This window comes from Cariama cristata, unplaced genomic scaffold (assembly GCF_000690535.1).
Source record: "Cariama cristata isolate BGI_N322 unplaced genomic scaffold, ASM69053v1 scaffold4867, whole genome shotgun sequence".
NCBI lineage: Eukaryota > Metazoa > Chordata > Aves > Cariamiformes > Cariamidae > Cariama > Cariama cristata.
In genome coordinates, this window is record NW_009627001.1 from 51,302 (window position 1) to 76,853 (window position 25,552).

The window sequence follows — 25,552 nt, forward strand, 5'->3', positions numbered from 1 at the left end:
CAGGAATTCATTGTTGCATCCCAGGCAGAAAATCAGGTTAAAGTAGGACCTTATTTAAAGAGCCATATATATAAGAGCTGAGGTTTGTTCCCCCCTATTTGAAACCAGGTAGGACTGGAGGTAGGACGCTCATCTCAGTTGCAAGAATGAAAAAGAAGCTACAGGAGAATTCACCAGTGGTGGGACAGTGGAGGCTGCTGATGGTTGACAGCATTAAGTGATGGTTGTCAGCATTAACTGAAGCTCTGCTCATCCTGTATCTGTCTAACCTTCAGTAAAGCCGGCAGTTTTAGTTCCCTTAATCCTTCGGTTTTCCCTTTGGCAGCATGGTCCAACCAGGTGGTCTGTGGGACCAAACATAGGTTGCTGCCACTTTCTCCACTACAAATATTTGAAGTAGCTCTTCCCACAGCACATGCAAGCCAGGCAGCTCAGCACCAATGCCAGGGTGAGGTCAGGGCTCACAGGTAGATCCTCAGGGAAGACCTCTAACATGACTGGGGTGGGACAAAGAAATAAGGACCAGGATTTGACTTGCTGCAATCTGTAATGTCCCACAGCAATGAAATCTGCTCCTAGGCATGCATGGGGCACGTGTGGAGAGCTTACTGCAGCAGGACCTTGCATCCACGTTGCAGGTGGGATGCTCAACACAATATCATTTAAAAACACCCTTAGGGACTAATCTGTTGCTACTCTGTCCGTAGGGAAAATACGGTGGGGCTGAACGCAGCCCTTGTCCTGTGAACATGGGCAGCTCCTGCTTTGGAGGCATGTCACATTAGGAAGAGACCCCAAAACTCCTATAGAGCTCTGTGGCTGCAGGTGGGGTGCTCGGTGACCCAGTTGCTATGGGAAGAAAAATGTGCTGGGTAATGCTGGTTGGGAGGCACAAGTGCCTACTGAAGTAAAAGCCTATTTAGTATCAAACAAGATGATGCAGATTTTACTGATGAATCAGAAAACAATCCTATTCTCTTAATCACAGACAGAGATTTATTGCAACTCCGGAGAAATGTCAAAACCAAACAGTAAATAGAAGAAAACCCAGATCTCGAGCCTCAGTGTTCCCTTGGAATGTGACACTGATAAAATAATCTGTCCTTTGAGCAGTGAGCAAAGATGTTGCTTGCATCGGCTCCCTAATGTTGACCAAGGTGAAACATCACATCCCACTAGATACGCCTGCTTTTGTTCAACCTCGCAGCATCCTCATAACAGCAAAGGAGACCGAGGAGAAAGCGTGCACAGGAGAACACAGCCAGCAAACATTTTAACTAACCATGTGGAGGTGGCCCATACCACACCTTGGAAGGAAGGGCTGAACCCAGAATGTCCCCTCCGCTGCCTCTTGCTTGGTCCAAGCTGTTCATTGCACTGTGAACCCTTCCTCCGGCTTTGCAGCCGGGCCAGCGACGACCATTACCTTTATAACAAGCAAAGGTAATCACGTATTCCCAGTTGGAATACAGCGAGTTTATCCCTAACGCAGAAAAGCACTTGCAGACAATACAACAGGCAGGCAGGCAGGCAATGCAGACTTAACGCAGCTGAGAGAAACATTTTTTCATACTGCCAACCAGTTTCTTAAAATTTCACAGTTCACAATAGAGATGGTTTAATAATTATTTCAGTGAGCCAAGAATTCGGCAGGGATGAGTATTACAGCCTGTTAAGGTTTGTGCTTCCTGTGAGTGTTTCTAAGTCTTTGATTCCACTGGAAAATTCCACAAATTTAAATTATTTTACTCCGGAATGAAAATGGGAAACAAATCCAAGTTTGTGACATTTAATAGTGTGACTTTGAGAAAATATTGTGACATTTTTCTATCCTGCCAGCCAGCTCCAAAGTCTATTTTCTATTGCTTCTTCATTTGGTTTATTAGCTTTTTAATATAAAGGTTTTTACCCAGGAGAGAGGATTCAGAGGGGAAAATATCAAGCAGTAGTCACGACTTTGCAATTGTGATGTCCTTTACCATGGGTCCGAAGAGTTTCATTTTAGATTTCAGCTCTGTGGGTTTATTCCGATAAGAAGTTCGAAATCTATTGGTTTATCATTCTTGGCACTACTTGAAAGAACTGCACTTGAAAGAGGAATATGCTGTGAAATACCCTTTAACTAGTCCTTTTTGGGAAGTAATAGTGCAGGAGAGAAAAATGTCTCTGTGAATGAGGGCTGGGAGAAAACACTAGCTTAATGGGAAACATGCAGATGTTTCAGGCAGGTCGTCAGACCCTGAGAAAAACGGAGACTTCTAAGCTCACAGCCCAACACATCTGAAAATGCACATGGATAAAATCTTTCTCTGGACTAATTTTGTTTGTATCTTCTTTAAAAAAAACACAACAAAAGAAGAGACGGTTTGCTGTGGTTTGAGGAGAGCATGGGCACCGGTTGTGGACACCTGATTCTGAAGCTATCTGCTAAAGAGGTCAGGGCTGAAGTATAAAAAGAAAGCAAGAAAACTCAGAAGAACAGAAAAGGCAGAAGTGCACATGGTCCCGAAGGAAACCTCTGGGCTTTCCAGAGGTGCTCGCTGTCAAGTTACTCAAACCACTGCGGCTCCAACAGGCCAGCTTTGAAGATGCCTCCAGTGTAAATCCCTTTGGCTCAGTACTACATCCCGTAGGAGAAAGTACCAAATTCAGTCCTTTCTGCAAAAACATTGGAAGGGAAGACGTCTGTGTAAAAGGACAAGGCTAATCTGTGCTTTAGGACTGGTAGCTGGCCCCTGCTGAAATACAACTAGGAAACGACTTTCCTTCCTCCATTTTCCCTAAGAAAATGTAATATTGCCAAAAACAAATCAGTGACACCACTGGAAAAGAAAAAGTACGTTTCCTGCTAAGAGAAAATTAAAAAAACCCCAACTCTCCCCTCTCCAGCCCCCCGAACACATAATCTTAGCTTCATCACCAACAAACTTGACAGCAGCTTGAACCACAACTAAACATTTCTGACATCCAAATAACTCAAAGCCTGACGGTGATAACCTTCTCCCCTCCTACTCAGGACAACTTAAAAGGTGAATTGGTTTGTGGACATGGTTCTGCCGATCCTCAGTAGCCTGAAATACAGTTTAACTCCATGTGGGTTAGTATCTTCTCGATCAAAGGAACAGGAGCTTGTGCTGCCAGTCAGTGCCTCCAAAGCAGCAAATCTCCTGTGTTTTGGTAAGCTGGTTGTGCTCTACTTGGAACCGTATTTACTACAGCGTAAGACATTTCTTCTTTGTACCTAGAAAAAATACTGAATGAATCATGCGGATCCCTACAGTCCCTTAAGGACATCGGCAACAACTTCATGGCTATCCTGCCAGATGCTTGAACAGACTGAATAAAACCTGCCACCCCGTGCTGCACAGCATCTAATAGCAACAAATGGGATGCCTGAGAAACAAAGGCAGAAACCAGCCCTACTTCTCAAAGCATCTGATGAGAAAAAAACACCACAGCGTGTACACTACAATGCCCAACTTCAACACCTCATTTAAAAAAAAGGGAAAAGATCTCTTATTTCAGCTTGTTTTCTCTCTCTCTCTCTCTTTTTTCTTTTTCTTCTTTCAAAGGAAATTTAGTGCCAGAAAAAGACCTCAAGGTCTCAGCCATTGGGAGAGAGTTGACACATTCAATGCTCCATGACACATTCAATTCACAAGCCCCTGCTCAGGCTGCCAAAGGCACCAATTAGCACCAGTGGTGGAGATTTTATTTATTTAATTTCCACAGAAACCTGTTTAGCAAGACACCGACAGGGGCAAACAGCCTCCCGTATGGCTAGAAACAGCTTTGCTTGACTCACTGTCAAAGATGGCAGCGATGGATTACATGGGGATCAGGCAGCCACGGCTTCACTAAGGCAACCACTTAGAAGTTAGGGATGGGCAAAAAAAGAGCAAACGGTGAGGACTCTCAGACCACTGTACCCATGAATTCCTGCTGACAGTGAACCTGGGCTTCTGGAGGACATTTGTGCACATTGTGGGATTACAACAAATTGCAGAGTTTTCACCACGAAACTTCAAAAAACACCATTCCTCCTATGGGCAAGAGGATTTTTTCAAAGAGCTGTTAGTGACCTCTTGCAACAGGGCTTCTCCTCCCATGTGACTTCTGCTCTACGACCCAAATTAGCTACCTGTGAAACCCTTGCCCCCATCCACCCAGCAGACCAGACACAGCTTTGTTAAGCTGTAAGATATAGCCACATAACATCGCTAGGAGCTCTGTCATGTCATTATTTTTATAATTTTCTCCCAATTCAAACACAGACTAATTACTCAGTGAGAGCTGTTTACATTCCTAATTTTGAACAACTAACAAAAGGAAGCTCTCCTCCACTCGGAGATGTGGCTTACACAATCCTCGCTGGCCTTTAATGGCACTGGGATCTGTGTAAGAGGCTTAATCTCTCAGCCAAGATTTCATGCTTGAATGAATACGGCAACCTCCATCTCGCTTCGGGTGCGAAAAAGTCTCTTAGAGCTCCCTAAACTGAATATACAGTTCCTAGGTTAAAGTTACCAGGAGTTGCATGTGTGCATTAATATGAGAAAATAACCCTTGGATGTGGACAGGAATTAAAACATGTCATTATACAAGATGCTCTGAGGTTTTGATTTGCTTGAAGAAAAATGTGCCGCAATTTCCCAGGCCTGAAAATTTAACTTTTGGGAATTAAAAGAGAAAAGATATAGGAGGAAAAAAACCCCTCATATTCGTCAGTCTGATTTATGAGTTTCTATAGTTTTCAACTGTCAAAATTTGTCAGTTTGGATCTCTCCTGTGTTGTGCGTATTATCACCTGCTGCCAGTATCTGAACCCTAACCATAGGGTACAGAAATACAAGAGCTTATCAGTGCGCCTGCAAAGCCTGCAACAACTTAAAAGTATGAAATTTGCTTTACCTTCTAGACTAATAAAATAAACACTTCAAAACAGCTATAATGATTATCTGATGATTGAACTCTGTATTCTTTTAGCAAGTAATGGAATCCTAGCAGACAAATTCAATTCAAAATACATTCACATTCAGGACATCAACAAAGTCATCATGTTGTGAATTGAAAATTCCTTTAAAGGCTGCGTTTGAATTCTAAGGGGCTGGCAGATCAAGGGACTGAAGGCCCTGGAAGGCTAAATGAGTGAAGTCCCGCTATGTTTCTTTCTTTCTGTGAATGAAGCTCACTTTTGTGTGTGCATTTGCAAGCAGAACAGGTGCTGGCTTCATACAAGCTTGGAATCTCAATGGGGACAGGTAGCTTCTTGTCAATCCAGTACAGTTCAAGCTAGTTTAAGTTAAGGAGGATTTCTTTTCCTCCTCCCCCCCCGCCTCAATGTTCCTCTCCTGATTTCCACATTCACTCTTCCACTATCAAAATTTAAACATTAAACTGCAATTTAACAGGGCTGCCTTTTAAAAGGGTCTCTTGCATTCCAGCTGTTCACCCAAACGCTGAAATACGTGCTCCGTAAATCAAACAACTGCCTGGACAGTGTGATTTGCAAACAAACCCACCATGACCTACACCGTCATTTTCCAAAAGCCGACAAAGATACCAAAAATTCTCTTCCACTAAAGCTACTAAAAAGACCTATTGTTACAGGAGTTCACGTGCGTGGTTGGGCATCAACCTTTTTCATATTCGTTAAATTTGGTGCACTGCAATGGGAGCCTTGTCCAGCATTTCTTCTGTACTACAGATTTTAGTGCAACTAGGTAACCTGCATGGAAGACAGCAGCCCAGCATTAGGAGAGGTGTTTCAAGTCTTGGGGATTTTGGTTGAGTGATTCCGTACAAAAAGAGAGGAAAACATGAACTGCCTGAATAGCAAATACAGACATTCCTGACAAAGGAAAGCAAAAATCATTTCCAGAAATAAAAATCCAACTATTTCTGTAATTCTGTTCAACAGAAAAAGAAAATGGCTAAGGCAGGGATGCATTTTGCTTCCTACCTGCACCATCTTCTTGCTCTACTGTATATGGAGTCACTCGAGAGTACGATGGCAATGATTCACTCCTGAAGCAATCCCTGATAGAATTGCCATATACTGCAGAAATCAACCTTTAACGATGCCGCCTCCCAATTAGCTCAGGTTTGCTAATAGTTTGATATAATTGGCACCCTGATGGAAACCGTATTACCAATCCTGTCACCAGCCAGGAAACTGCATCGCCACTCTAATGACAGCACACATTACAGCGATGCCACTTCTAATATTAATACATTAGCTGAATGTAGGCAGGGGCTCACATGTGAGAAGGATTCACAACCGGGATGTGCCAAATTCCACCCTGTGCTCTATTTTTCCTCCTGGTTATAACATCCAGGGCGGCAATGCATCAGCCCCAGCGTGCCCCGAACCGCCCCTATCGCATTAAAGCACAAATGTTCCAGGTCCGTAACAGCCCTGTAAATGGCCAGTGAAAAATGATCCCATGGAGCTCAATTTTTTCTCTCCATGCCTTGCAAGTTATGACGGCCTTTCTGTTAATTGGCCACAAGTCCTAGTTTGCTGTCAGCCTTCAGCTGCACCGGGGAGCTCTTTTGGAGGAGTCGCACTCTGTCATTCCCGTACCCTTGTGAATACAAATGCTCTCTATAAATGTCCTCTGCCTACAAAATGGAAGTGTTTTTTTTTTCTTTTTTTCTTTTTTTTTTTTTTTTTGACCTAGATTAAATCTGCTGCATTTTCAAGCCTTTTGGGAAAGCAACTAAGAACTAATATGCACCAGTTTGTGTGCCACAACACTTCCCTACCCATTATTATGTAAATTTGGACTAAAGTGTGACACAGATAGAAAAGATATCAAGGGTAAAATTGCCAGAATCTGCTTCTCTTGCTCTCTGAAATAAGCCACTTACATTAAACAGTTTTAAATGGCTAATAGCTATAAAAGTATCTGAAGAAATTCAATGTACATTTTTTCATATAGAACAATGACAGCTTTTGCAAATTCCTGAACTCTCCTGCTGACTGCGTAATGACTGGGAAGTGAATGGCCAGCACGCTGGTACTCTCTGGTTTACTTTTGAAGAAAGGAGCCAACTTCCACAACTGCAGCTTGGTAATACTCATTTGATATTTGCACTAGATGGTGATAAAGGACGGAAAAAAAGCAGATGCAGAATTAGGTTATATATGTAGTGGCAGGGTAAATAAATACATGCAAATCAAGTTTATAGCATCAAGGCAATTTCATGTCATTACTAACTAATCTGTCCCTAAAGAAACCGTCACTGCACGCTGGGATGTAAGCTGAGCTGTAATGGTCTGGGCTGACTAGTGGCTGAAAGACATCGAAACATAAACTCAGCAAATGATGTGAAGATACAGGTGAGCAGTCAGTGGCATTGGACCCGCACATCAGTACTGCATCAACACCCTGATCTGCAGGTTGATGGAAACACCATCACTGGCCTGGCCTGGGATGATCCTCCTCTGTCAGCCCCTCCCAGTACCCACCGAGTGTAAATCCCTTGGGAGAGTCATTGCTTTCCCAGCCCTGTGAGATGGAAGGCTGTCAGTCAATCAACACCAGCAAGAAAATCAAAGCAGCTGCTCAGTGCCTCTTGTCAAGTTCGTGTTTGGTCTGTTCACATTTCTAGATCTCAGGAGTCGAGAATAATTGGAATCTTATACATCAGTCCAGACGGTTTACAACAAAAACTGCCTGTCAGAGCTTTTGGAAAAAAAAATAATTCTCAAGTAAGCAGGACAGCAGGGGGAGAGGGTGGGAAGATGGTATTCCAGTCTCTAGCTCTGTCAGAGGTCTCCCATGGGAAGTCACAGTACTTCCCACCTGTAAAACACACAAAAGAATATATACAAAATACAGGAGAAACAAGGAATATTTTTTTTAAACTGGAAATCATTCTAAACAAGGCCTGTCAGTATTTTTATTGCATCACAAAGAAATCTTGAATTTGAGGGGGACATCTAAATGAAACTACAGCACAAATAATCACTTATTTCTTCTACAACACAAGTTATCACTTATTTCTTATGCCTCATTTCCCCTTTACCTTTTCTTTTCTTCTTTTCCTTCTTATTCTCACTCTAATTCTCCTTAATCTTTAATTCACTTTCTTCTCCCCTCATACAAATCCTTACTCTTTCCTTCCTAGCAGATGGTCATTGTTTCCTTTTTCCTTGGCCAGGTAACAATTACTGATTTGAGTTTACTGGCTTTGAAATGAATTAACACGTCCTCTGTGCAAGTTAACTCCTAAGTTTGTCCATCTGCTAAATGCATCTTTGGATATAGTACAGAAAGAGGGTTCAGAGCACAGATGCTAAAAAAAAGGGAAATGAAAAATTAAGATGTCCTCCCTTATTAATCCATCCTTACAGCAGAAAACTGGTGTGATGCTGTGTTTCAATTCAAAAAGACTCTACAAAGATCATGTTTACATAAATTAATGTAGGCAGGGACACATTTTTCCCTAATGACATTTCAAAAGCCCTACAGTCTCCAACGCCAATATTCACCAGTAGCAAATCAAACTTCCTAGCACACACATCTTATAGTCCTGGATTTTCTTCTACGTTTACTTTCACTTGAATGCTTGAGAAAGATCACTGAAGACTCTTTTTTCCTGATAAGACTTCCAGATCACTGCTCTGATGAAACTTCTAATTGCACTGCGACTCTTGAGAAGCCACTCAAGTCCTAGTTCAACTAGGAGGCAACTCTGTAGTGAAAAATACTCAGAATAGCATAGCTTTACAATAAAATTTTCCGTCTAAAATCTTAAAATCTTTGAGAGTTAATTGCAATTTATAAACCTACACTGTCACTACGAAAAACCTACATTCTGTATTGGAAATTATTTTCACTGGTTAAATGTCAATGGCGTCCTGGGCTGCACCAGGCAGAGCACTGCCAGCAGGTCGATGGAGGCGATCCTTGCCCTCTGCTCAGCCCTGCTGAGACACATCTCGGGTCCCCAGTACAAGAGAGATGTGGACATACTGGAGGGAGTCCAGTGAACGGTCGTGAAGGTGATGAAGGCACTGCAGAATCTCTCATATGAAGAGAGACTGAGAGAGCTGGGATTGTTCAGCCTGGAGAAGAAAAGGCTCAGGAGGATCTCATCAATGTGTACAAATACCTGATGGGGAGGAAGTAAAGAAGATGGAGCCTTCTCAGTGGTGCCCAGTGACAGGACAAGAGGCCACGGGCACAAATTAAAATACAGGAAATTCCATTTAAAAATAAGGAAAAACATTTTAACTGTAAGGGTGATCAAATGCTGGCACAGTTTGCCCAGAGAGGTTGTGGACTCTCCATCCCTGGAAATATTAAAATCCTGCCTGGAGACAGCCCTGAACAATCTGCTGTAGGTGTCCCTGCCTTGAGCAGGGGTTGGATGAGATGAATCCCAGAGGTCCCTCCCAACCTCAGCCAGCCTGTGATTCTGTGAAATGGCAATGAAGGAATTTAAGTGCCTTCGCCACAACACCCCTGCTAACATAGCTTAACTTCCTCAGAAATACATTGCAAGCTTATTTAACTTTAGCAGACAACACCAGTTAAATTACTGTTTTATTGTTGCACTCATCAGTTGGGAACCAGCTCTCATTCACTGGCAAATTTCACACACAAGATGAGTTTTTTCATAGCAAGAACACAGCAATTAATCTTTTTTTTTTTTTTTTTTTTTTTTTGGAAACAGAACCAGAGACATTAAAATCTCAGCATGGTCCATGTTGCTACAGACATGCAAGATAATAAGAATCACACCTTGTTTTCAGAAATCTATTAAGAAATTTAAGAATTCAAAAGCTGATATTATGATGCATTTTTTAAGTTACAGTTTATCCAGTCCTGATGTATTTGACATGATGAACTTTAGTTTAAATCCCAGGCATTTCTTCAGTATTACAAGACGACCTATCCACCCACAGCCCTGACATCTCTAAAACTCTGAGCTTGTGTCTTCTAAAGACAGCATAGGAAAAGCCAGGCCTAGGAGTACAAAGAGATAAAAGAGGAAAAGGTCCAGGGAGAAGGAGTTATAAAAGAAGGCACAGGGTGGACAGATTGCTATTGCTGACACTTAATCAAAATCCGTTAAAAAAAGAACAACAAAACCCCAACCCTGTCTCTTTCCCAGAAACTTGGTAAGAACACAGTGTATGGGTTGGTTTCAACACTTACCTGGATTTGGAAGACTTGGATACCATTTTTGCAAGAGAATCTAAAATCTGACCTTGGATAATCCATTTCTAGGAATAAGGTATTGAAGTTGTTCTGAAAATAATGTTCAATGCCAATCTGAATCTTTCAATGCCTAAATGCTTTTGAACAATCTGGACTTTAATCTCCCTGTGCCCTAGCTTCTCCTTGTAAAATGGAAAGAATAAAATGTCCTGAGCTCAAAGGAATACTGTGAAGAAACCATTAAAAAAGGAAAAAAAGAAAAAGTGAGGTAAAAAGATACTGCATTAATAGCAATGTAAGTAACGGCAGAGCAATACTTGCAAGTGCTCCTTCCATCTAACCCACTAAAGTCTGGCATGCTTCCTCCAAAAGTTTGCTTGTAGGAAATGGAAGAAATCAATACAAGACTTTTGAGCTGGCTTAAGGAGTGCTTAAGCAGCACGGGAAGAAATTCTAGGTTAAATATTGCCTCAAAGTGCCCTGAACTTGAATCAACGAAGACCTGTTGCCCCCAACACCCCCCAAACCCTGTATTTTACTGCTTTTGGCCAAGTCACCTAACAGGGGGCTTCATTCTCTGCCGGTCACAGAACTGACAAAGCCTCCACTCTGAGTCATGATTTGCTACAATACACACACTATGTTCAAGGAGCTAATTTTCATCTATTTGAAAACTTTTTTTCTTAGAAATGTGTTACTTTTCCCCATCTTTAAAACTTGGGTCTAAGTCCATTGTCTCAATACATCATACGCCCTGCTCCATTTGCTCAAGATGCAGTCAAACACTCAATTCTTTCTTGACTTTAACATTAGAACCCTTACATAGCTCGTATTGATTTCTAGGCATTCAGAGTTTCAGTCTCACAGGGTCACAGCACATGTCAAATCTTTCCTACACTGTGTACACCTTCAAGCAGTGTTTCATCTAAGGAGCTTCACTTTCCCTGAACTTGTTAGCAGTGACACATTTATTCCTCAATTAAGCCTTTTTTTATAATAATAATAATAAAAAAGAAATAGAAGAAATTCCCGGCAACTCTTCTATCTTTCTAGTTGGTTGAAAAAAATGTATGCAGATGAAGATACAACTCCACAGAGCCTTTGAACTTTAAGCATCATCTTTACTTGGCTTTGAACTCTCAAAAAGGCCCATGATCTTTCAAAGCAATATACTCTACCTGTGGAAGTTTCAAACAAGGGGGAAAAAGACATGGTTAGGAAAAAACCACAAATGATGCTTTTTTTAAATGCTCGATGCTCCTGGAAACAGAAAAAAACAACTGAGTGCTATCTGAAGAAGTGTATTTGGCACTCAAGTGTTTCCCTAATTAATTGTTTAGATGAGTGCTAAAATAAATGCAGCAGCAGCAAAGATAAACAAACCACTTTAGTAATAAAGCCATATATTTGTGTAGACACACAAAAATAAATGGCAGCACTTAATGAGCACAAGCAACGAGAGCGAAGAACACACTTTGTGTGTGGGATTCATGCTCAGAAAGCTCAAAATCAAAGATATTTGAGAGGTATCTCACAACAGCCTCCCAGCCTGACTCATGTTTGCCCCTTGTACAGTATCTTGTTTTGCACAGACTAACAGTGTACAAATAAAAAGTGTCCTAATGAATAATTACAGCTCATGTTTCCCTTTGCTTGGGCAGCCTCAGAGGAGCAAGGAAAATACTTGTGGTAAGAGATTGTTATTCCAGTTTATTATTATTCTTCTTTATTTTGTCTGATGATTAACTAATGCAAAATCAATGAAGGGAGATGCTGAATAGACGTGTAACACATGTACTTCAAATATGAGAGAGGAAAGCTAAGATGATTTGTACAGTCTTCTCCTTGTAACTGGAAAATGAGCTAATGAAGTATAAATACTGGGGGAAAATGTTATCTTGCAAATCTAGGAAAGCAGTTTTAATAGAATTATAAAACTGTTAGAGGCAGGAAAATTCAGCTAAGCTCCCCTCCCAGAGAGGACATTACGCTTCCACATGTAATTCTTCCAAAGTTTTATCTGTTCCTATCTGTAGGTTTCCCAGAATCAGGCTTCCCATAATTCCCCCAGAAAACTATTTCATAATCTCACAAACATTAATTTTAAAGACACTTTTCACAGTAAACACTTTCATCTTTGCTTAATTTCCCATTTCTATTTATTTCTTGAAAACCTTCCCAAATAAAACTACTACTTTGCAATCTTTGTATAAATTATTCAATAACCAGAGCAAAACAGTAAAAACCCATGTATCATACAAATAAATACATTATTCCCCCCAGAAGTCTTCATGCAATTGATGGTTTCTTTCTTGCTACTATCAACCATGTATGACCTGGAAAACTGAGTAAAAAAATCTGTTCACCAATATTTAATATCTATTAAGGGAAGGGAATATCGAGAGTGTGTTGGATGAACCATGGGACACATCTCAAGTCCTCTAATTAATACCTGTTCAAGCAGTCCAAACAAGATAGTATCATAATATATAGGCCCTATGGCTCTCCAACGATCAAGATGTGGCATTTAATCAGACCAAGATTTAAAATAAATCTCCAGCAGCCTGTTTCCAAGTTATGACAAGAGAAATACTTGGCTAGAGAGGTATAGGCTGTATGAAATGATTGGCAACTTATCAAGACAAGAAGAGAAAGAAGCTGGATGACTGGCAACTTAATCACAGGGAGAAGGAAAAACAGAGAAAAGGAACAAAACGAGTGCCTAAACAGCTATGTGTTGGCTCCTGCGGCTGTCAAAGGTGGCCTTGAGCAGGCAGTGGCAGGAGGGCTTACACTGAAGCTTGTCTGCAAAGTAGATGAAACTATTCAGTGTTCCTTGGCATCAATAGCATGCGGATCCTGAATGCATCTAATCACATTTGGAGTAGCATGATTCTGTACAGCGTTCTCCGCAGGTCACCATGGCAGCCACAGGAACACGTCCAACAAAATATCACGGATGTGCAGCTTAACGGTACTTCGCTACCAAAAAACTCACAGAGCTTTAGAACAAAGTCCCCAGTCTTATTTGAAAGCTATAAAAAAAATAAATCCAAGGGGTCCTTGTACAGTATTTTGTCTTCAACCTCTGCTCCTTCTCTGACAAAAGGTTCGTTCTTTTAATCAGTGTTCCTTTTGCATGAAGATCAACCTGAACAATCATAATATTTTGGTAGCAGTATCCTTTAGTTAATGTTACAGTGTGCCCTTGTCTTTTATTCAACATGTTATTATCACTTAAAATATCTATGTTAGGCAAAAACTATGCAAACTTTTCCTGAAGGAGAGCTGAGGAATGGTGGGTTAAGGTTAGATTGTCAAATGAACTCTGCAACCATCAGTTCTTACTGCAAACAAGCATTGCCTGGTCTTTTCACAAAAACATCCCTACTCATAGATGACTTGTATTTATCCAGTGTAGTGAGTCAACAGGGAAACTGCAAAATGATGTCCCAAAAATGCGAAATTTCTTTTCCCACTTCAGATGTGGGATAGGGGAATAAGGATGTGCTTGGAGGGAAGTCCTGGTAAGATTGGGACCCATATCTCATACAGTATTTTGGCTCCTGCTAAGCCTCATTAGGGCAAACTTAAAGGTATTTCCAAGCAATTCGAAATCCTCCATCACACTGCAGCATTACTCACTCTTGCATTTTGTATGAAAGAGAGATAAACTTTAATGTATAACAAAATTATTTCTGGAACTGCATATTGCACATTTTCACTGTAGTGCATATCATAAGCTTTGACACAGAGATAACTAAGAGATTACTTGTCAACCTCCTCTCATTCCATCTGTCTTAAAAGATAGGATAAAAAAAGCTTTTCATGTATAACAACAGGCTACATATTAGTCCTGCAGAGTTATCAAAAATGTGGAACTAAATATCAGACAAGCCTAATTTAAAATGATGAAACACTTCTGAATTCTAAAACAATTAGGCTGATTTACAACACATGGTTTGATACACTGTAGGTTTGAATCCTTTTTTTTTTTTTCTTTTTAAAAGGGGACACATTTTTTTCATGCTAGTCATAAATTAGTACGGTCAAGATTTATTTCTTTTTTTTTTTTTTTTTCTGAATACTATTCAAGAGCAACTCCTACACCTCCCAAAGACGTTTGTGGAAGATTCATATTTTACCTGGGAAGATATATGCAAACATGACTTACAGACCTAGGAAAGGCAAACCACAACTATAGCTGAAGATCAGCATCATCTCCTTTTCCTGTGGCTTTTCAGTGATGCTGTGCTGCAGATTTACTCAGTTTTCCTTGCTAGGTCGCACATTTCTGCTTGTAAATCAAGGATGCTGGGGTGCTATGAAGATTAGTTAGGTGAGGCTTGCAGTTTTCTCCTCTACTCTTCATGATGGTTGCTCACAGAAAACACATGCATCTTGAATACTTCTCATCTTACTGGGTTTGAGATTTAAACTAACACCGACATTGCCAATGCGACTCTGCTTGATCATGGTACTAAAAAGTCATTATCTGTGTTTCAATATCCATTTAATTATTACCTCTGTTTTAAGACAAACGGAAGACTGGAGACTCTTCTTTCATTTACCACAAGATAATGCTAGTGATGGCAGTAACATTGCTCAAAACCTGCTCTGAAGAATATTTTGGCTTCTTTATTATAGAATACTGGAATTTACAAGCTAAAACACAAAACAAAAAGTACAGGGCATTCACAACACTTTTTTAAGGCTTTCACTTTTGCAACACACATGGACAATGGATTTTAAATGGAAGTTCTGTTTCTCTGTACTTAAGGGTATTAATATTTTAGTATGACTGCATCTGTGAATGAAGACATTCAAAAAGCCATTATGTTTTCAACTTAGGTTAATAATAAGGCTATTTTTCCACCCACTCTCTGGCACAGCTGTAATGTTCTTGGCCTCAAGTGGGAGGCAATGTGGAACAAGGATTAGCAAGATGGATGATATACAACATACAGTGCCAGTTCATATAAAATATTACTAGATTGGAAATGACTGTTTACTGTCTTAGTGATTACATGACCACTTTTTTTTCCTTCCAAAGAACATACAGTATGTGGCGCTCCTCTATGCCAATAAAGCTTAGCGCATAGCACCTGGTAATGACAAATTAATTTTTGAGCTAAACCTGATAAGGGGGTCAGCCAAAATCTTAGGCAGAGTTTACCCCCAGTACTATTTTACATGACAGAAAATACATCCCTTTCATTCATCAGTATTAGCACAGAACAGGGATTATACAACAGAAAATAAATAAAGTGGGGGCACCAAAAAAAAAAAAAAATATTAGGGCTGTGTGTGTTTACAGTACAATAATAAAACATTTAATCTTGGCGGAGGGGGGGACTTGGAAACAGCATCCCATGGTCTACTTCCAAATAAAATTGAACAAAACATTTAGGAATGCACTAAACAGAACAAGCATGGATTTGGCAGACAACAAGCTGGATGAACTAGCAGGTCTTTTTTTAGTTAAGTTAGATCTCCAAACCTAAGGCCTTTGCATCCTGGAACATGAAGTCTCTTGCCTGATCTAAAGGCCACCGCTCTTGACCAAGGCCACAGCAGCTCAGCCACGAGCAGCCAGGGACGCTGAGCCCTGGCTCCAGGCACGTTCAGGTACCATCGTACCTCAAACCCAGAAAACCATGTGGGTCCAAGTTTTATGTCCCGACCAGGCATAAAATTTCTTTTACCACAAAGTCAACACAAGTTGTTTAAATTCCAAGCACTCAGCAGTTCCCATCACTTGAACTACCGGCCACAACCACTGCCAAAATATCAGCAATACTTCAGAGTTGAAAAATGTTTTCTTTAATAATTTCAGTGAGAGAGCACTTTCACGTGAAAGAGAAACAGAAGTGTTTATAAGTGGCTAAATCATTCCTCGTCCCTAAGCAAAGGTCCTCTGAAAGAGCTGTTTGCACTATCCAAACACCTCCATTTTCATATAAATAGTTTACTGATCTAATAAAACACATAAACAGGCTTATATCACTATTCTATCAGCTGTAGATGATCTATATTCACTGAGCAATCTATTCCCACAAAAATATTTTCATTGGAATTAATCTTAATGTTCACTCCTCCTTCCTCCGCAAGCTAACATGTATGCACTTTGAAACACATCCTAGCTACTTCAATAAGTGAGCAATTCTTGGTTTTCTTAACCACACAGGGCATAAGTGGATGATCTCTTTACATGCCCTGGATGACGAAAAAGACATTAAGTATTGGAATTTTTCCTGTTTGAGTAGCCCAGTGAGAGCAAGCCAAGTTTGCAGGCTTGCTCTTGTAATTTCCAGAGCATCAGAGTTTCCATGAGCAATGCCTCCCAGAGTCAGGTCATCAAAGCCTCAGCCCTGCACGCCCCAGCCTTTTTTTTCAGGGTGTTGTTCCAATACTGTGAGCAACTACCCAAAGTTTGAAAGTCTGCTCCTTTGACACGCTCGATTTGGCAAGTGTAGGAGAAATGCTGTTAGAGGAGAAGAAAAAAAGAAGGAAAAAAAAAAGAGGGTGAAGTAGGCACATTCTCTTCTCCTACTCACTCTCTAATGATCTTTGTGCTGTTTTATTTTAAATTTTATTTAAAATTTCAGCCCTTTACAGTAAGATCAGCAAGAACAGATCTTTGTTTCAATAAAGATGCACAAAGCCGTTTTTCTTGAGGACATGGTCCAAAACTGGCGTCTGGGCTGTGCAGCTTTCAGTGCAGGCATGCTTTCAATCCTTCTCGTTCATTTATGCCGTCAGTGTTTCAGGACAAAGATCATTTTACCAATCTGTTTGTACAGCATACTGTACAATCTGTTACGTGCATCTGCAATACAAACAGCAAGCGATAATAAGAGCATGTGGACGAGACTGTAAGATCCTACAAAGACATGAAACTTAGGGAGAAAGAGAAATAGTTCATGCCAGATGCTACCTATTGAATGTTCAATCACAAACGCTACAGAAAAATGTATGAAAAAAAATTCCCTACTTTTAAACAGATTGTTCCCCAAAATCACATCTGACTGTGTCGTGGTTTAACCCGGCAGGTAGCTGAACATCACACAGTCGCTGACTCGCTCCATGCCCGTCAAGTAGGATGGGGGAGGGAATTGGGGGAGGAAAAAAAAAGTAAAACTCGTGGGTTGAGATAAAGACAGCTTAATAGGACAGAAACAGAAAGGAAAATAATAATAATAATAGGATTAGAATATACAAAACAATGCAATTTCTCACTACCCGCCCTCCGATGTTCCTGCGCAGCAGCCCTGGCCAGCTTTCCCCCCAGTTTATGTACTGGGCATGACGTCATAGGGTGTGGAATATCCCTTTGGTCATTGGGGTCAGCTGTCCTGGCTGTGTCCCCTCCCAGCTTCTTGTGCCCCCAGCCTCCTCGCTGGTGGGGTGGGGTGAGAAGCTGAAAAGTCCTTGACTTGGTGTAAGCGCTGCTCAGCAACAACTGAAACATTCCTGTGTTATCTACATCATTCTCATCCTAAATCCAAAACACAGCACTGTACCAGCTACTAGGAAGAAAATTAACTCTATCTGAGTCAAAATCAGGACAAACTGCAACAGTAATAATGTTTCTCATCCTTTCTAAATATTTGTCTTTTTTTTTTTTTTTTAAGATAGCAAGCACTTCTGACATTTGCTACACAGAACATCACACTCTCACTCCTTGCAGCACAGATTGCTAGTCTGCTGCTTTACATACTGATTTCTCTTTTGTGAACGGAGACATTGAATATTTTCACGAGGGAAAAGCAGATCAATGATTTTTTGAGAGAGCTAAACAATTCTGTGTAATGAACATCAGTTGACACGGGCAATTACTCTTTCTTTTTCCCCCAAAAAACAAAAACACAAAAACAAAGAGGAGATTGTAACTCCTTTGAATGGCATGTGCCTTACTGATTGTACCGGAATGTCAACTACATGCATAAACACGAGTGGGTGAAGTTCAGGAGTGACATGTGGATCATTAATATGTAAGATGTGTAGGTGAATAAAAACTTTTGCCATTTGATTTGGCCAACAATAAAGTAAGTTGCTGTAGAAACTATTCCACTGTTTCCCAATTTCCATAAAAGAGCAGTTCAAAATGTGGGGGTTTTTTGGTTTTGTTCATTTTGCTGAATGAATGGAGAATAAAAGGATTTTTTGCTAGATTTCATGTATTCACTTTTAAAAGAATGCATATGAAAGGAAAATAAAATAATATCAAACATAAAGGAGATGTATACTTCAATGGCATTTTTGACATTCAAAAATATTCTGCAAAAACATCTAATATATCACATTTTCTCCTTAATAGTTAAAACATAAAAGCAGAGCAGGAAACCTGTGGATATCTTTATCACTGGCTTGAAGCATGTCTCTGGCTATGTCACTGTGTTTCCATGCGTCTGAGTTTTCCATTTATATAATGTGAATATGTTAACGTCGCTTATTTGCATTTCTGCTTTTATGTAGGAAGTCACACAAAATACCTTCCTGGATCTTATTGTGCCATCTCTGTAGAATGCGAGAGTAAGAATCCTGCATTAATAACAGCATTAAAAATACCACCAGGATTACTCAATGAAAACCCTCTGCCATCACCATTGGTTACTGCTCTTATTAGTGTGGGGCTCCGAAGCCCCAGCATGGATGACCCCGACACCTCTCCTCTTGTACCCCCAGACTTGTGCTCCGGCTGCTCCTCTCCATCGCTGATGCAGCCTTTATCCACGACAGCTACGCTCAAACTGGGAAGGACACTTATGCCAAAACCACACCTTCATTAGACCCTTGGGAAACCATCTGTAAGAGGAATCTCCATAAACAGCCTCCTTAAAGGGCTCGGTGATTACGCATTATGTACACACACCAATACCTGTTCCTAGCTTCAAGCCTATTCTTATCCAGCAAAGTGGTGAAGAACACACTTTAATCACTTGCTGAAGTCGTCAGGACTCTGTGCTTAGTAGCACAGGGGTCTTTATGAGCCAAATATTATTCTTAGTAATAAGGAGACCTGGCAATACACTAGATGGAGCATTTGATAGTAAGTAACATTAATTCAATTAAATCCTTTTACAGCATACGCTCTCCAGCTAATGTAGTTTACAGTGAAATTTTCTCCGGCACTCATTTAAATATAATTGCTGCACTTATCTCGTCATGAGGAAATTTCTGAAGGTTACTTGTACTGTGCATGTGTAAACCTACAAGCTACACTGACCTTTAGTTGTGAGATTTTTTTAACTACTTAAACTGCAGCATCTAAATAATAATGATGATAATAATAATAATAATAATTCCCTACTTTCACACAGCACCTTTTAACTCAATGTATACCCAAGAGACAACTAGCAAGCAACAAAGCACAGAAAGGCATTGCATGCTAACAGCTCAGGACTGGAAAGGAAAGCTAACACTGTTCGAAACATAAAGGTTGGGAGATGACACACTCAGAAACCAGAATTTTGATAGAGTGTTTTGCTCAATTCTTCTGAAACCACAAAGGAGTACTCTGTGGAGACAATTTCATATTTACCTTTCAGACACAAGTTGGCATTATTAATAGCTACGGGGTACTCTAGCATCATGCTGAAGTATCGTCTTCTGTCCAAACCAGAGAAGAGGTTCACATCTACTGACCCAACTGACTGGTTTTAGTGACATTCCCAGGTGGTTTCTTATAGGTAGCCCAGTGATATACTGGAAAGCAGCCTAAATCATTTGCAAAACTGGAAACTGGGAGGTGTCAGTCAAAAAAACCCCAACACACAAACAAAAAAAACCCCAACCCTGAAGAAAAACTTCAGTGTCCACAACATCCATAAATCTAATGTCTTGAGAGTTTAATTAAATATTGGAAGGATAGGTATAGAGATAGGAAGAGAAACGTGCTGAGCATGATGGAAAAAAGCATTTTGGAAAGCCCTATCTATACACAGTGGACATTTCAGGTCTTTGTCTATGGTAAGCCTTCCCCTACAACTCTACTACAGGCTCTTTTTATTGTCTTCTCTCTCTCACAGCAAGAAGCATCCTCAAATTCAAGAGCTACTCCGTTTTTCTCTTTAAAAATAGGGAGGAAACAGTACATTTTGGACTACTCAGGCAACGTGCACCAAGCAGAGCGTAACCAAGCAGTCCACACCTAAGTGCCGACAGCCATGGGAGGTGAGAAATGCCAAGTCTAAAGGGAAAAAAAGAACTTCTCAGGCCACTCAACCACTGCCCTGGACTCAGTGTTGCAAAGCAAATCCTGCTTCTTAGTTTTTACTTCTCTGTATGCATGGCCAGGTGGATGTTTGTAAGGGTGAGAATTGTATGACGTAATTATGTCTATTTGGCCATCAAGGCTTGCCAAGGCTTTATTTTTTTTCAGTATTAAATAAAAAGAGGGAGCCAAGGATCTCACTCTCCCTATTTCCAGCCTCCTGCTCAAACTCAGATGCCTGTCACATTAAGAAACATCAAGCGATTTCATTCAGCTCTTACAGCACACAATAGCAGACGTTCAAGGGAGAATGTGGGACTGCGAAGCATTTTAAAACTCTTAAATAAAATGTGGGCTACAGGAGGCTCTCATTCAGAAGTAACATTTTCCCTTCCACAGAGAGTTCCCCCACGCTCCGGTGAAGTGAATTAAAATTGACACTGAGAAAAATCTAATTGAGCCAGAGACAACACAACACTTTTCACTATAGAAACTGAAGCCTCGGCGGAATTACTCGGGTTAATATAGTCCATTTTAAACCTACAATGATTTTTATATCCCATGGTCTGCAAATAATAAAGGAAGCTTGTTGTTTAATACTTATTGTTTTAATTAGAGGGGGCATAGGAAGAGTGGGAGCTGGTGCCTATGGGTCTGTTTCACACTCTTTTTCTAACTGCAGTCCTCATCAGATCCAATTAATACGTGAATAAACTAATGCAGATCTCACCTGGGCAGTGTTAACATAACAAAATCTTTATATCAATCAGCTCCAGGATTCAAGCGCTGAGAATGAAGGGAGCAGATTTGATTTAGATGACACAACAATGGCACAGGCAGAACGTTATTCTCTGCCTGCTCAAAGTGACTCAAAAAATTTGGGAAAAGTCCCCCCAGGCCTCTGTATCTCTCTTCTTCCAGCTGGTAAAAATTGAGTGATGATATTTGTCTCCCTTTGCAAAACACTTGGAGATCTATAGCTGAAGCAGCAGTGCTGCTCCTTACGGTGCCATGCTCATCCTTGCAGCTAAAAAGTTTCATGCAGTACATTAATCAATCTAGTCCCTATTGCGGTACAGCTCCCGAAAACTGCAATTGAAAGCATGACATCTTGAGCTACTAGGACAGTTTAATTATTGTTTGAAACATAAATTTTCCCAATTCAGTTAGGCAAATAAGAGACATGGTTTATTAGAAAACATCTTCCACCTCTTTACAGCTCGTCTTATTCTTCTAAAAGAATGCATGACTCAGATGTAGTAGTTATTTTAAATTAAAACCACAAGGTAGTAGACACTGAAGTTTTTTTCCTCCACAAATAGTAATGAATTTATGCACCACAGAGTTTAATCTGCAGAGTGAAAGTCTAACATCCCACTTAAAACTGCATACTCATGGGCATAGATTAGACAGTAATTAGGTTCAGTGAAAACCTGAAAAGATCCACTGGAAACATTCAAATTTAATTTATTCACTGGCTTGTCTCAGAGTGTTTTTATAAGCAATTAGAAAGACGCAGATTCCTGAAAATGCCTTCTTCCCTGAGATATATGGACCAGAAGATTTACATGGCATGTGCAGCCTTCTACCCATAGATCGCTGGCTTGAGTTAAGCTCAAACCAGGCTTAGAAACCACTACCAGACTTCATCCTTACAGAGTTATTTGCTATTCTTTTGAAATATGCTGATGGTTACAGTGCATTATGAAACTGAAGTCTAAAAAAACCGTAATACTTCAACTGGCATGGCACATCCTTTCCTGGCATCTTTATCACAGAAGTCTGACACTGAGTAGGTTGTGGGTCCTACCAGACCCAAAGCATGCCCAATACTGTCCCCTTGCTCCCTTGCTCCCACAGAAAATGCAGTGACAAGGTCTGGTGCAGGGAAGATGGAAGTAATGAACTAGCAATTAATTTACACTGCAAATGTTACACATATATCCATTTGGAAATGTATTTCAAAATGATAAAGAATAACAGATATCCTTTCAAGGCTTTCCTGGGCTTTAAATTTCATGTTAAGAACCAGCAAAATTGATGACATTTATGCTAAAACATTTTACATGGTCTTTAGCTTTTTATTGTGACCCATCATTGTAATATTTATGTGTCTCTCACATCATCTCAGCAGTGACAGAGAAATTCTTACTGCCTTGGAGTCTCCTCTTCTATCTTTCAATGAGCAAAACTTCTTGCATTGTGGGTTTTAATTTTAGGCTTTTATCTCCTTGTGCATATGCGTGTACATTCACTTGTGTGTGATGTTAGTGGGATGACTGGAGCGGAAGATGAAAGCAATAAAACATCATTCTTGTGGTGGAAATGAGAGACTTGGAAGCTGCCGTGCAGCTGAAATACGTGCTCATAAGGCTACTCCCCAATTACATTTCATTTTTTACATTGCTTAGTTGTCGAATGTTTTCCTCCTTTGAGCTCTATGCCAAAGTGCATGAAGATTTCAGATCGGTTCTCAAATCCGCTGCAAAACCTCCTCCTATATTGTCAGCAAATGATTCAAACGTTAGAATTGAATAAAATTAGAAACACTATACAATAAGAGAAAGGTTGTAGGGAAGTTTTTTAAGTCATTGTTCTTCAACAAAAACACAGATCATTTTTTATGTGGCAAGCAGATAAATATTGTATGTTTATTCATTTAACAGAAAATTGGAAGAGGAAAGAATTTCAGTGCCACAACAATGTCATAAAAAGATCGAAACTCATTGATGTGAGCTTTAATATGCAACTGAAGAAATTGGATACCATAAATCTCAAACTGACAGTATCTGGCACTATTACAGAGGTATATATTTTAAATGTAGGCACCAATCTTGAAAATACTTAAACATGCATGTGATTTTATGACTGAGTATTATATCCATTGATTAATTCCTGTGTGCAAGTGCGTGTATGACTTGACTTAGATTTTCCCATGCATTACAATTTTTGCCTTTGAGATTATATATTTGAAGAGACGGAGGTCTGGCATGTTATTCAGACTCAACAATGCACTTTGATTAGCTGTTTTTTTCAATTTTATTGAAAGTTCAGGCTGTTTTAACTGCCTGCCTATGTGTTTCTTCTGATGTAATGATGGCATTACAAAAAACAGATTACCCATTTATATTTTAAGAACATTTGGGATTTTTTTTTGTAAAGTTGCTCTAAAATATTCTATAGGTAAATGCTGGATAGTGTGCTGAAGAAGTCAACATTATAGCAAAGAATTACCTGCCTTTTTTAATTATTGGGCAAAATATTCTTTTCTAGTGTTGTCTTGACAAAAATACACTATTGTTTAAGCTCCCTAACTCTCAATCATTAGCCTTCACTTGTTTTTAAATATCATTAGGAAAAAAAAAAAACAACAGACAGACAGGCATATCCCTTCCTTTTTTGTTTTCTTGATTTTCCTGAACTGTCAGGAATATTGAACCAGTATTTTCACCTGTATTCCTGAAGTTGTTGAATGTACCTGGAAAGTGCTTGGATTTATTTCATGCCTAAATTGAAGCTCAGACATCCCTTTACCTAACTTGCGTTTTCCCCAAGTGTTTATCAGACATGAACATTAGAGATCAATTAAGAAAACCACAACTGGAATATGAAGTCCTACTCTTCTAACGGCTGGTCTGCCTATGGGTTTTCTATCAATTTAACTAAACCAATTTATGTAGTTAAAGTTTATGCACTTTTTCAGCATAGATGTAATTAGTAACACACTTACACAGTCTTAGCTTAATTTTCAAAATTCATATACAATTGTAAATCACACTTCAGCCGCCACAAAACTGCAACCAATGAGCCCCAAAGCGATATACTTTAAACCCTTAGAGATGTGTTATTTTTATTAATTTCTTACAGCAACACATAGAGTCCTCATTTCTGGACCAAGCCCCCACTGTGATAAATACTACAAAAACATGAAGCTAAAAGATGCCAAAAAAAAAAAAGCTTAATTCTGCTACAGCTCCAGTCATTCACATGCTGTATATAGGAACTTCAGAAACGAGGCTAAGGAAGGTTTTATGTGCTGTCTCCCTCTTTAAATACTACAGCTGAAAAAACACTCTCTACCCAATCCCCCCAACACCCTCTGCTCTTCCTGTTTTGCAATCACAAACCCCCACTTCTGTTACAGTATCCCTACAAATATCTTCCACTACTTCTGCACCGTCTGACTGCGCTGGGTTTGCTGTGACACTTTTCGGTACTAAAGGGCCCGACTTTCTTGCCATAGTCAATGATGGGAATATACAGTGAGACTGATTTATGCGGGGAACAGGTTTGCAGTCAAGTACGCAATGGGACGTTATCCTCATCTGCTCCCTCTCTTCAAAGCAATGCAAAAATATCAGGGGTCACCAGAAATCTCAGACCCTCTTCATGCTGGACATAGATAAACCACTGTCAGCTGTGTCTACCGCAGCCTTGGCACCTCGTCCGGCTCACAGGGTGAAACTGCACTGGGACGTGGGGAGCAGTCGTGTCACATACTGCCCCAGATGCATTATTTCAAAACACTAAATGGAAGCAAGTAAGAGAAAAGTTTCTTTTGGAACTTTTCTTACTGGTACTCCTGGAAGACCATTCTCTGCAAGTGGAGGAAGAAAGTTTGACTTAAGGAGTCGGACTTTTTTCTGTTGGCCTGCTGTTTCTCAATCTTAAGTCTATGCTGTGCAGTCCCTGGGTTTAATATTAATTGAAAGAGCTTATCTATTCCTGCTTTCAGTACGCACTTCCACATACTGCAGAAACTTCAATTGTATCCCCTTATAACTTTTTCTTTCCGAAGCAAGGTACAGTCCTGTATTCTTTCTCAGTTTTTCCCCTTTCAGCTTTCTTGTAAGTCAATGCTTGAAGCCCTTTACAAGTTAACCTTCTTAGACCTTTTACCATGGCTTAACCCTTCCTGACTTCACACAAAATCATGCTGCTCTTCTCTGGACCTCTGCCCTTTACTATAGAATGTTACTAAATATTGGTAACTATAGCTCAAACATGATCAAAAAAATCCTTCTTTAAGTGATACAGTATTTCCTTGAAAGCTATATTCAATGCTTCCATTTATACAGCTTCGCATTTTCTGTGCCTTTTTGACCACACGGATACAAAACATCATGTCAGTCCTTTTATGATACGTGCACTCTTCAAATCC

At 40.0% G+C, this 25,552-nt stretch overlaps 1 protein-coding gene across 1 annotated transcript in view; it reads right to left on the reverse strand.

The window, feature by feature from the left end:
• The window catches only part of LOC104164821 (CUGBP Elav-like family member 2), a gene marked incomplete at its 3' end in the record, with an annotated part of 79,857 nt that overhangs the window by 48,572 nt on the left and 5,733 nt on the right, over positions 1 to 25,552 (reverse strand). The window lies entirely within an intron of this gene.